General features: G+C 38.1%; 1 non-coding gene across 1 annotated transcript; it reads right to left on the reverse strand.

Annotated features, from left to right (window-relative positions):
- Positions 1-6,025: 6,025 nt before the first annotated feature.
- LOC111767188 (U1 spliceosomal RNA) lies at positions 6,026-6,189 on the reverse strand. The gene has a single exon (XR_002799076.2). It is a non-coding gene; the product is annotated as a U1 spliceosomal RNA (small nuclear RNA).
- Positions 6,190-11,358: the final 5,169 nt, after the last annotated feature.

Genomic DNA, 11,358 nt, shown 5'->3' on the forward strand with positions numbered 1-11,358 from the left:
GGGTTCCAAAAACAGCTCACTGGTGTAGGATTTTGCCCCTTCTCAGCCATTTTTTTTGTGTGTGTGAGAGAGCTGAGGAGTGCCCACTTACAATGACGCCACTTTCCTGGAACTCCTCTCTATTGTTTTTTTGTTCTCAATTGCATTTATTTTTGCTGTGATCTTTGTTATTTCATTCCTTCTGCTTGTTTTGGGAATAATTTCCTGTTCTTTTTCTAGTTTCTCCAACTTTGTAGCTAGTTCATTGATTTTAGCTCTTTATTCTTTTTTAATGTAATCATTGAAGGTTAATGAGTTTCCCTCTCAGCACTGCCTTCACTGCATCACATAGGTTCTGATATGTTGTGTTCTTGTTTTTTTCATCTCAAAATATTTATTGATTTCTCTAGAAATTTCTTCTTTGATCCACTGATTATTTAAGAATGTGTTTTTTATTATACATGTATTTGTGAATTTTTTATTTTCTGCCTATTATTGATTCCTTTCCTCCATTATAATCAGAGAAAGGACTTTGTATAATTTCAGTCTTGCTGAATTTATTGAGATCTGCTTTGTGACCCAACATATGATCTATTCTGGAAAAAGACCCAAGAGCACTTGAAAAGAATGTATATCCTACTGTTTTGGGGTACAGTGTTGTGTATTTATCTATTAGATTTAATCCATGTATCATATTATTCAACCTCTCTTTCTTTATTGATCCTCTGCCCAGATATTCTATCCAATGCTGAGAGTGGTGTATTGAAGTCTCCAACAATTATTATGAGACATCTATTTCTCCCTTCAGTTTTGCCAGTGTGTGCCTCATGTAATTTGGGGTATCCTAGTTAGGTGCATATACATTTATGATTGTCATTTCTCCTGGTGAATTGCCCTTTATTAGCATGTAATGTCCTTCCTTATCTGTAATAACAATTTTGCTTTTAAAGTCCATTTCATCCTATATTAATATAGCTATTCCAGCTTTTGTTGCTATTGTTACTGCATGCATGGGATTTTTTTGTCCAGCATTTCACTTTCAATCTAATGCTATCCTTAGGTCTAAGGTGAGTCTCTTGTAGGCAGCATATAGATGGCTCATATTTTCATATCCATTCTGTAAGTCTATATCTTTTGATTGGGGAGTTTAATCCATTAATATTCAATGTTATTAATAAAGGCAGGTCTCACTTCACCCATTTTGACCTTTGGATTTTATCTATTGTATTTTATTTTCACCACTCTTTTTACACTTTCAGTTATCTTTACTGATATAATCTTCATTTCCAGACTCTCTTCCAAGCCTCTCCCTTCTGTCTTTTCTTTTCAGGCTGTAGCACTCCCTTTAGTACATCCTGCAAAACTGGTCTTGGTCATAAACTCTCTCAGTTTCTGTTTACCTGTCAATATTCCAAATTCACCCTCATTTTTGAAAGACAATCTTGCTGGATATAAGATTCTTGGCTGGCAGTTTTTCTCTTGCAGTACCTTAAATATATCACACCACTCCATTTTCCCTGCATGGTTTCTGATGAGAAATCAGCACTTAATTTTATTGGGTATCCCTATATTTGATACATTGCTTTTCTCTTGCTGTTCCCAGAATTCTATCTTTGCCTTTAGCGTTTGCCATTCTGATTAGTAGTTGTCTCAGAGTAGGTTTATTCAGATTTATTCAGATGGGAGTATGTTATGCTTCTTGGACACAGATATCTGTTTGCAATAGAATTGGGGAATTTTCAACTGTTATTTCTTTAAATATCCCTTCTGCCCCTTTCTTTTCTCCTTCTGGGGCAACTATTACATATATATTTTCACATCTCTTGCCATTATTTAGTTCCTTGAGACCCTGTTAATTTTTTCTATTCTTTTTTCATCTGTTCATTTGTATGTTCACTTTCAGAGGCCATATCTTCAAGCATACTCATCCTTTCTTCTGCCTTTTCAAATCTGTTGTTACATGCCTCCAAAATATTTTTAACTTCATTTATCATGATTTTCATTTCCATAAGATCTGCTATTTTTCTATGTATGCTTTCAAATTCTTCTTTGTGCTCACCCAGTGTCTTCTTTATATCCTTAATCACTGTAGCCATCCTATTGATTTTATTAAGGAGATTTGTTTGACCATCTATGATTAGTTATCTCAACTCCTTTATGTCATCTGGAGGCTTCTCCTGTTCCTTTGCCCACACTATATCTTCCTGTTTTTTGGTATGGATTGTAATGTTTTGTTGGTCTCTTGGATTCTGACTTACTAGACATATTTATGCTGGTGCAGTTTCTCTCTTTCATTTAGACCTTTCTTGACTTTGTTCCCTTGCTGGTTTTGTAGTAGGATGTAGTTGGTACTGTACTTTCTGGAGGCTGATGCTACCCATATTTCCCTATGAATTCATGAGGTTTCTTCCACCTTTTTCCTCTGCCAGGGGTAGGGACAGAGCCACAGCTGTGTGTAGTAATCAATCCATGCAGACCAAGACCAACTGTAGTTGCCCAGAGAGACTGATGAAGCTTCACACCCCTTTCTGTCCCTGGCTGGGTTGGGGATGGAGCTGCAGTTGTGGGCAGCAAATTAAGCCTCACAGGTCAAAACTGACTGTGCTTGTCCAGTAGACTAATGTAGCACCTGAAGGACCCTCTGGAGTGCCCAATCATTTAATCTGTGTAGGACTAAAGTACCTGCCATTGTTCTGAGAGACTGAGGGAATGTAATTTTTTGTGTCCTTTAGGAAGTGGCACTGGAACCACAGGTGCCAAACAGATGAGTTTGTGTGGGCTGAAATCACCTGCAGTTGTCCAGAGAGGCTGAGGAAACACAAGTCCCCTCCTATCCTATTAAGGGATGGGGGTGGAGCTACAGGTACCCAACAGTCCTATCCCTGGAGGCTGAAAGTACTTGCTGAGGTCTGAAGATGCTGAGGAAAAACAGTTGCCCTCCTATGCTATTGAGGTATGGGGATGAAACTACAGATATTTCTATATCCAGTCTGTGTAGGCAAAAAGCACCTGCAGTTGCCCAGAGAGGTTGAGGAAACAAATTTCCCCTCCTATTGGGGGGCAGGGATGGAGCCCCAGGTCTCTGACTCTCTAGTCTGCCACCCAAAAGTGCCTGTAGTTGCCTAGAGAGGCTGGTACAGGTCCCCCCAGCTTCCTCCCTGCTGGAGGTGGGCTGGAGCCTAGCCTAGAGCTGCAGTCTAATCTGGTTTGAAAGAAGTGGGTCCCTCACTTCACCGTGATTTTCAATAAGCCCTCCTTCCCCTCATGCTGGCGGTGGAGTTAAAATGGCAGCTACCAGCCTCTTTCTGACTTGAACAGTTCCAACTATAACTGTTCTTAGGATTATACTTTAGTCAGCTGAATTTACTAATAAATAGCTGAAGTCAGTCCCTGACCATCTCTTCCTCCCCCATTTTGGGGAAGTGGAGCTTCCAACTCCAGTCACAGAATAGCTCCCCAGGCAATTTGCACCACCAGTGGAAGATGGGCACTGACTTCCTCTGTGTGTGGTACTCTATTCACAAATCTTCACTGCAGAAGGACAGTCTCCTCCTTCCATTCTTCCAAGGATATTATAGGATGCTCTTCTGGTCTCCTATGCCTCAGGAGAAATAGGTTCTCTAGATAGCTCTGGGTGATTGCTAACTGTAGGACAAGCTGACTCTTGGAGTTCCTTATTCTACCGTCATCTTGCCCCTGCTCTTCTTATGTATTTGTGTTTTATATATATATACTGTATATTGTCTTTAGGCACTGTTGTGGCTTGGAGCTGTGTACCCCAGAAAAAAAAAAGTGATTTTAAACTTGATCCATTCCTGTGGGTGTGAGTTCATCATAAATAGGGTGTTTTGATGAAGTTACTTCAATAAGGTGTGGCCCAACTGATTCAGGATAGTTCTTAATCCTATTACTGAAAGCCTGGTAGGGAAGGCCACAGAGAGAGATAAAGACAGAGGGAGCAGCCAGAAGCTGAAAGTCAAGGGGACCTAAAGGAGAAGAGAAAAGCCAGAAGAAACCAACGTGTGCATTGCTGTGTGACAGAAAAGCCAAGGTCCAAGGATCATCAGCAGCCAGTCCCAAAACCATAGTTTTCCAAGAGAAAGCCTCACCTTGATGAGACCTTGATTTTGGACTTCTCCTGGCCTCAAAATCAATAAATTCCCACAGTTTAAGCCAATACATTGCATGGTATTTGCTTTGACAGTGAGGAAACCAAAACAGATTACAAGTAGGGGGCAAGATTAATGAGGGCAGGGTTTTTTATGTGTTGTGCTCACTACTATACCCCTTGCACATAGATTATTGCTTAGAATATGTTATATATTCCATACTTACTATGTTAGATACACAATAAATACCTGTCGAATGAATGATTGAATGCAGTTTAATTATGTACTATTAATGAGAAAGGACACTAAAGTAATAGGTCCATCATTTGGAAAAATTAAATGGTGTAATTATAACAGAAGAACATTTTTTCTTTTATATTTTCTGTTACAGAGAAGGACATTCGAAGTGGAAAGAGAAAATAAATATCATTAGGAAACTGAATTCTGGGCTGAGTGAGTACTTGGCAAAAAAAATCCTTCATGGTTTAAATTATTTCTAATTTCCAGACCCAGGAGAAGTACTCTTTACTCAGTTGATTTACATTCCAGCATGCAAAAGCAACTTGCAGAGATGATTACAGAACCACTAGTTTACCTTTACTTGAAGACATGATGAAAATAGCAGGTAGGAGGTAAAGAAAAGAATTAATAATTTAATTTGCAAAGTAAGAAAAATTTTGTTTGAGAATATATTTGAGAATTGCAAACCTGGATATCTTCAGGGGCTGGAATGGTAATGCAAATAAATGAAGTGGGCAGGATTTTTTAGAGTAGCAAATATTCAAATTATTTATATGGTATTTGTTGTGTGCCAAGCACTATCCTAAGCATTTACATGGATTAATTCATTTAAACCTAATAAAAATCCTTTTACAAAAGTGTTATCATCATCAATACCTCTTTTTACAGAGGAGGAAACAGAGAGGTTAAGTAAATTGTTCAGAATGACACAGCTAGTAAGTGGCAGAGCCAGAATTCAAACCTAGGCATCTGACACCAGAATATGTGCTCTGCTCCAGTGCTTCTCAAACTTTAGTGTGCAGCAGAATCACCTGGAGGGCTTGTTAAAACAGATTTCTGAGCCCCACTACCAGTTTCCAGTCAAAAAGGTCTGAGGTGGGGCCTGAGATTTAATCTTTAACCAGTTCCCAGGAGCTGCTTATGCAGCTGGGCCTACAATCACTCTTTGAGAACTCTATACAAATTATTAGCAAACTAGAGAATGCATAACCCATTTAAAACCATCCATATCCAGGAGAAGGAACCATCATTTGCAATTGTGTCTATTATTTTCTTATCTTAAAAAGAAAAAAGAACTTCACAGTTTTAATTCTAAACTTTATATCATTTAGATTTTTATGGTAGGGATAAGCGTCCTAGCAGAGATAAAGTTTTCCTGTGATCCCCCTCCTTACCATACTTGGTAATGTTAGAACTTTCAACTTGCCAATTGGTTGAAATGGAGTATTAGCGTGGTTTGAATTTGCACTCCCACAATTAACAATGAAGTTGATTTCTTTTTATGTATGTTTTTGGTCACTCAAGTTTCCTCTTCTGTAAAGTATTTTTTTGGTATGTAGGGATTCTTTATATACCCTAGATTCAAATCCTTTGCCAGTCATATGTTTGCAAATTTCTCCTCCTAATTTGTGTCTCACCTTACAGTTCCATTTTTTAATGAACAAAAGTTCTTAATTTTAATATAGTTAAGTTTATCAATTTTATTCTTCATGGCTTGTAGTTTTTGTTGTTTAAGTGATTCTTCCCTACCCTGAAGTCATTAAATTATTCTCCTTATTATCTACCAGCATATTATATTTGTGATGTTCCTTTTTATGTCCTTAGATCAACCCAAAATTTGGTTTTGCTTATGAGACAAAGTAGACATCTAGTTTTTTCTATATGCATAATCTATTGTGCCAACTTTTTTTATTATTAAGGGGAGAGTGTGACTGTAGTCCCTCCACTCTCACAAATTATGAAGTTGAGTTTTCCACATTTGGAGAAATAGCAGGGGTCCGTACAGCCAGGTGCAGTGGATATGCCTCATGCAGGGAAAAGCACCTGTGTGATCATGATATCTCCCCTGCCAGGTAAGAATTATTGTAGCAACATATTTTGAAACTTTTATTACTTCTCATTAATTTCTATCAATCTTCTGTGCCACTCTAACATAAATCAAGTTTTGAAATATGTGTGAATTTGATTCTGAGTTTTGTACTATGTTTCATGATCTATTCATCTACCCCAGTACTAATGTACCAATACTATACTGTGTTAGCTTTATAAAACATATTGTTCTTCCTCCATAATATCTTAGATATCCCTGATCTTTTATTTTCAACATAAACTTAGAATCAGTTTGTCAAGTCACACAGACCCACTATTTCTGTGGGGCACATATCTTTTTTTCAACATTTTTATGAACAACTTGGATAAAGACATATAATACTTAACAAAACTGAAGGTGACATAAACTCAATAAGAATGAATGAATCACTAGATGAACAGAAAAATTTTCTCAAATCATATCTTTAAAAAACATCCATACAGGTTTCATGGAGGTCTAACAGTACCTATCAGATTAGGAGCGGAAGGTCCATAGAAAATAGAAATCCTTAGAAAATTTACAGTAGTAGGAGAAAAAGCCTAGAACCACTGTCTGAGTGGTTAGTGTACCAAGATATACTGAGGAAATATTGTTCTTAAATTTCTGTACACACACATTAATTGTTCCAATTCTATGCTCTCAAAGATACATATTAAACTGATAAAATTAGTTACCTTTGACGAGGGTCACTGGATGACTGTCCAATGAGGGTTACAAGGAAATTTTTGTTACTATCCTTTTGTGTCTTTTAAGTTTTAAACCCTACAAATACATTATCTCACCAAAAGAAGAAAAAAAAATTTAAAAAAATAAAATTAAAATGTAGAAAATAAAGCAAGTCATTGTAGAATGTAGATATCATCTGCTAGGAGACTTGTGGCTGGACTACCAGGATAGCAGAAGATGGAAGTGAAGATAACCCCTAGAGCCCATGACCTCTAAGGTTTCTTTCAATTATAAGATTTTGTAGCACACAGCCTCTACAAGCCTAGGTCAGAAACAACAGTTGCCTGATAAGCACACAATTCCCTACATGCCACTCTTTTTTTTTTCCTCTTTTGAATAGTCTTGACTACTGTATATTAGTTTTTATGGGCTCTTTTATATTAAAATTTTGGAGGAAATAGAAAATGCCTGAAATTGATTACCTAGTGTGTGATGGTTAGTTTCATGTATTACTTGGCTAGGTTGGGTGTCCAAATGTTTGGTCAAGCACTGCTCTGCTTTTTACTGTGGTGGTGTTTCAAAGATGGGATTTGTATCTACAATCAGTTGATTGCATCTACATTCAACAAAGGAGACTGCCTTCAGCAATGTGGGGAGTTTCCTCATTCAATCAGTTGGAGGGCTTGAAAGTCTGAACTGAGGATTAGCATTCAGAAGAATAACTTCAGCATTGCTCTTGCCAGAATTTCCAGGCAGCCAGCTTCCTCTTGGGAGGTGGGGCAAAGACTTCAACATCACCTTTATTGAGATTTTCTGTTTGTGGTCTATTGTCTGGATTTTGGACCAGTTAGTCTCATGGTCACATGAGCCAACTCCTTATAATAATTTTCTATAAATCAATCTCTCTCTCTCTCTCTCTCTCTCTCTCTCTCTCTCTCTCTCTCTCTCTCTCTCTCTCTATATATATATATATATATATATATATATGTATATAATAAATGGTTTTCAATTTTCAAGAATGTTTAGCTTAAATTATGTTGATTCTTCCCCACCCATCATAAGCAAGAAATATGACAGCCATCCATATAAAATAATTGGAAATATTTGAAAATATCAGAATTTCATTAACCCATGCAGCCTAGAATTTTAGTGCAATGATTCTATCAAGAGAGGCAGATAATCACTGTGATGAGCCCAGAAGTTTTCCAAAATCCTAGACCATTCCTAGGAAGGGTACAGAAGATTTTTTACCCTGCTGGGATCTGGGTAGATGCCAGACAAAGTAAGCACTTTCTGCTTGCCCCAAGTTTTTCCTGCCGTGTTCAACTGGATGTAGTATTTTGCACTCCCCATTCCACAGTGTTGCTACAGCTGCTGGGAATGACTGGAGACTTTTACTTCAGAGGGAGCTGCAAATCTACATCCAAAACTGTATTTAATGAGTAGTGAAATGAATAATAATTTCTTTGATACAGAAAAATATCAAACAATAAGCTATTAGGGACAAGAAAAAAAGGGTTTAATGGTGACCATTTGGTAAATAAACTAATAGCTACTATTTATAGAGCACTAACTATGGTAGACAAAGTACTAAGTGATTTATCTACATAATATTCATTTAACCCTCCAATAATATAGGTACAATTATCATCCCACTTTCCAGAATATGAAACCTCTAAAGTCTAGGTAACTTGCTGTTCACACAGTTTGTTAACTTGGATTTGAATCTAAGTCTTATTCCAGAAGTTGCACTTTTAATCACTATGTTATGCTGTACTTTAAAACAATAACACACTTTAGGTATAGCCATTATAATGACCAAGTGAGACTCCTTAGTGTGTAAGAAATAAAAACAAAACAAAAAAATCGCTGCCTCTTTAAAACACTTCTTCCCAGGGCCTTGAATAAAAACTTGGGCAGGTCTCATAGTTTCTCTGGTGGCTCTCTTTTTTTTTTAAAGATTTATTTTTATTTATTTCTCTCCCCTTATCTGCCCCCCCCCCCCCCCGCCCCCTGTCTGCTCTGTGTCCTTTTGCTGTGTGTTCTTCTGTGTCCACTTGCATTCTTGGCGGCACTGGGAATCTGTGTCTCTTTTTGTTGAGTCATCTTGCTGCATCAGCTCTCAGTGTGTGTGGCACCACTCCTGGGAGGGCTGCACTTTTTTCGCACAGAGCGGCTCTTCTCGCAGGGCGCACTCCTCGCGCATGGGGCTTTCCTATGCGGGGGACACCCCTGCGTAACACAGCACTCCTTGCCCACAGCAGCGCTGCATGTGGGCCAGCTCACCACATGGGCCAGGAGGCCCTGGGTTTGAACCCTGGACCTCCTATATGGTAGGCAAATGCGTTATCCATTGAGCCACATCCAGTTCCCACTCTCTGGTGGCTCTTAACTCATAATTTTAAAAAAATTCCTAGTACTTTAAGTTGCAATAATAATTTCACCTGGAAAATAGTACATGGCAAGACTCCAAGCTTTATTTAAGGCTAAAATTCCCCATTGAACCCTACTACAAATTGCCTGTGACTCCCCCAGTTTTGGAGTCACTTGGGAAGTGGTGAGAGGAGAAAGATATATTAGGGGCAGGAAAGGTTTAACATAACAGTAAAGTCATATGGAATTGATATCACTTTGTTCATTTCTGGGCTTGGCAGGTGTCCAAGCTGACTCATTCTCTCTTGGGGAGTGTTTATGTGTTTCTCAAAGATTTCCCAGTGGATTTTCCCACTGGGAACCACCAGTTACATTTCCTGAGGTCAGGACAACTTTTCTCTTCTAGGTGTCTGCTTATAATTCCTGTCCAGACCCTGGGCATCTAGCAGTCCTGCTTCTCTGTTAGAACCTCTTCTCCTCTCCAGGTAACCCTTTTGTGTGGTATCCTGGTTGGACTCAATTTGAGCCCACATTTACCTGGGAAACACAGGGTGATTGTAGCTATTTACCAATATGGGCCTTTCTACATCTGATATTTGTAGGTAGGTGTCCAGCCGTTGTTTCCCTTATTTTGGATTTTAAAAAAATATATGGATAAGACATTATGTGTGTATTCTGCAGACTGCCAGGAATAAGCTCTTTGAAAATTTTCTTCACTTTCACTTACTTGTCTGGACCTACTGGGTTAATATACCTTTTTCTCTACTCATAGTGGTGATGGCATGCGTGTTTGAACGCTAGTGAATGCCATAGCATTCCAATAACCCTCTACAAAGAAATTCTCTCTAAAGTAATCCTCTTTATTGGCCTCTCCAACCTCTTCAACATGCTGCAGGCAGGCATTTTGCTAAGGATTGCCAAAGGAAGTTTCCAGAATCCTTCTTTTGCAAAATGCATGTATAGCCTGGCTTCTCATTTTACACTATGGATGTAAACCATTGTTTCCTTCTCAATCTTTTGAGTCTCAGCTGAAACTGAGAAAAAAGGTCCAGTTTAATATCCTATTATAAATGTTTTTCGGTCTTGGTTAAATGGCTCTTACAGGGAATAGAAGATTTAAAATTGAATACTTGTCCTGTACTTTCCAAATATCCAACTATTTCTGTGATGAAAGTTTTCTTCAGACAGAACAAGAAGTAGAAATGTGACAGCTATTCAGTTTTTAACCTGAAATTATTCTTCTACATATGAAAATTAGTTTACCCTCTACCATTTTCATTCCAAATCTTGGAGCTTCTGAGCCCTCAATTAAGCCTAGCCAACTTAATTATCTTAGCTAAGTGTTTCTCTCTCATTCAGATTATAGTTCATTTATCCCTGCCTGGAATATGAGTCATTAAGATGCAGCTATATAGCCAATATACTTGTTTGTCTTGAAGTCATTTTAATGTCTTTGAAAGATTGAATTATCATAGTTTATCTGGCTTCCCTATAAACAGGAAAAAAAGAACTGAATTCAAACCCAATAAAACAATCCCTTGGTCTCCATCCTCCTAGCTCTATATCAATCGTTGTTAAAGCTCCCGACTACTCCCCACTCCACTAAGGAGTCTCTGCCTCTTCAAGGACTGGAGTTGACTTTCTCTAAATTTACTCTTCCCTTGACTTCTGTGTCTAGTTTTCTTACTGTTTCTGGACTTTCCTCCCATCTGCTTCAGTGTTTCCATGGCTGATTTCTTCCTTTCTTTCCCTTAGCAATCTCATCCATGGCCTGGTATAATGACCACTTACATGCAGTTAATTCCCCAAGTATTGTCTTTTCTTCTTCTTTATCCTCTTGTGCCTACTTGCACACTTACTTTTATTATGGCCCTTATCACATCAAAGTGTAATCACATGCCTGTAGGACAGTCTCTGCCACTTTGAATCTTAGCTGCCTAAAGTTAGGGATATGGTTTCTTATTTATCTATCTAGTACCAGACATAGTGTGAGTAAACAAAAAAGGTCGAATAAATGAATGAAAGTTGCTTACCTTCATCCTGCTTGCTGGATGTAGTCTGTATATCCAGTTGGTCCCTCAAATTAAACATGGATGAAAGAAATGGGATCATCATTTACTG

This window comes from Dasypus novemcinctus, chromosome 3 (genome assembly GCF_030445035.2).
Source record: "Dasypus novemcinctus isolate mDasNov1 chromosome 3, mDasNov1.1.hap2, whole genome shotgun sequence".
NCBI classification, from domain to species: Eukaryota; Metazoa; Chordata; class Mammalia; order Cingulata; family Dasypodidae; genus Dasypus; species Dasypus novemcinctus.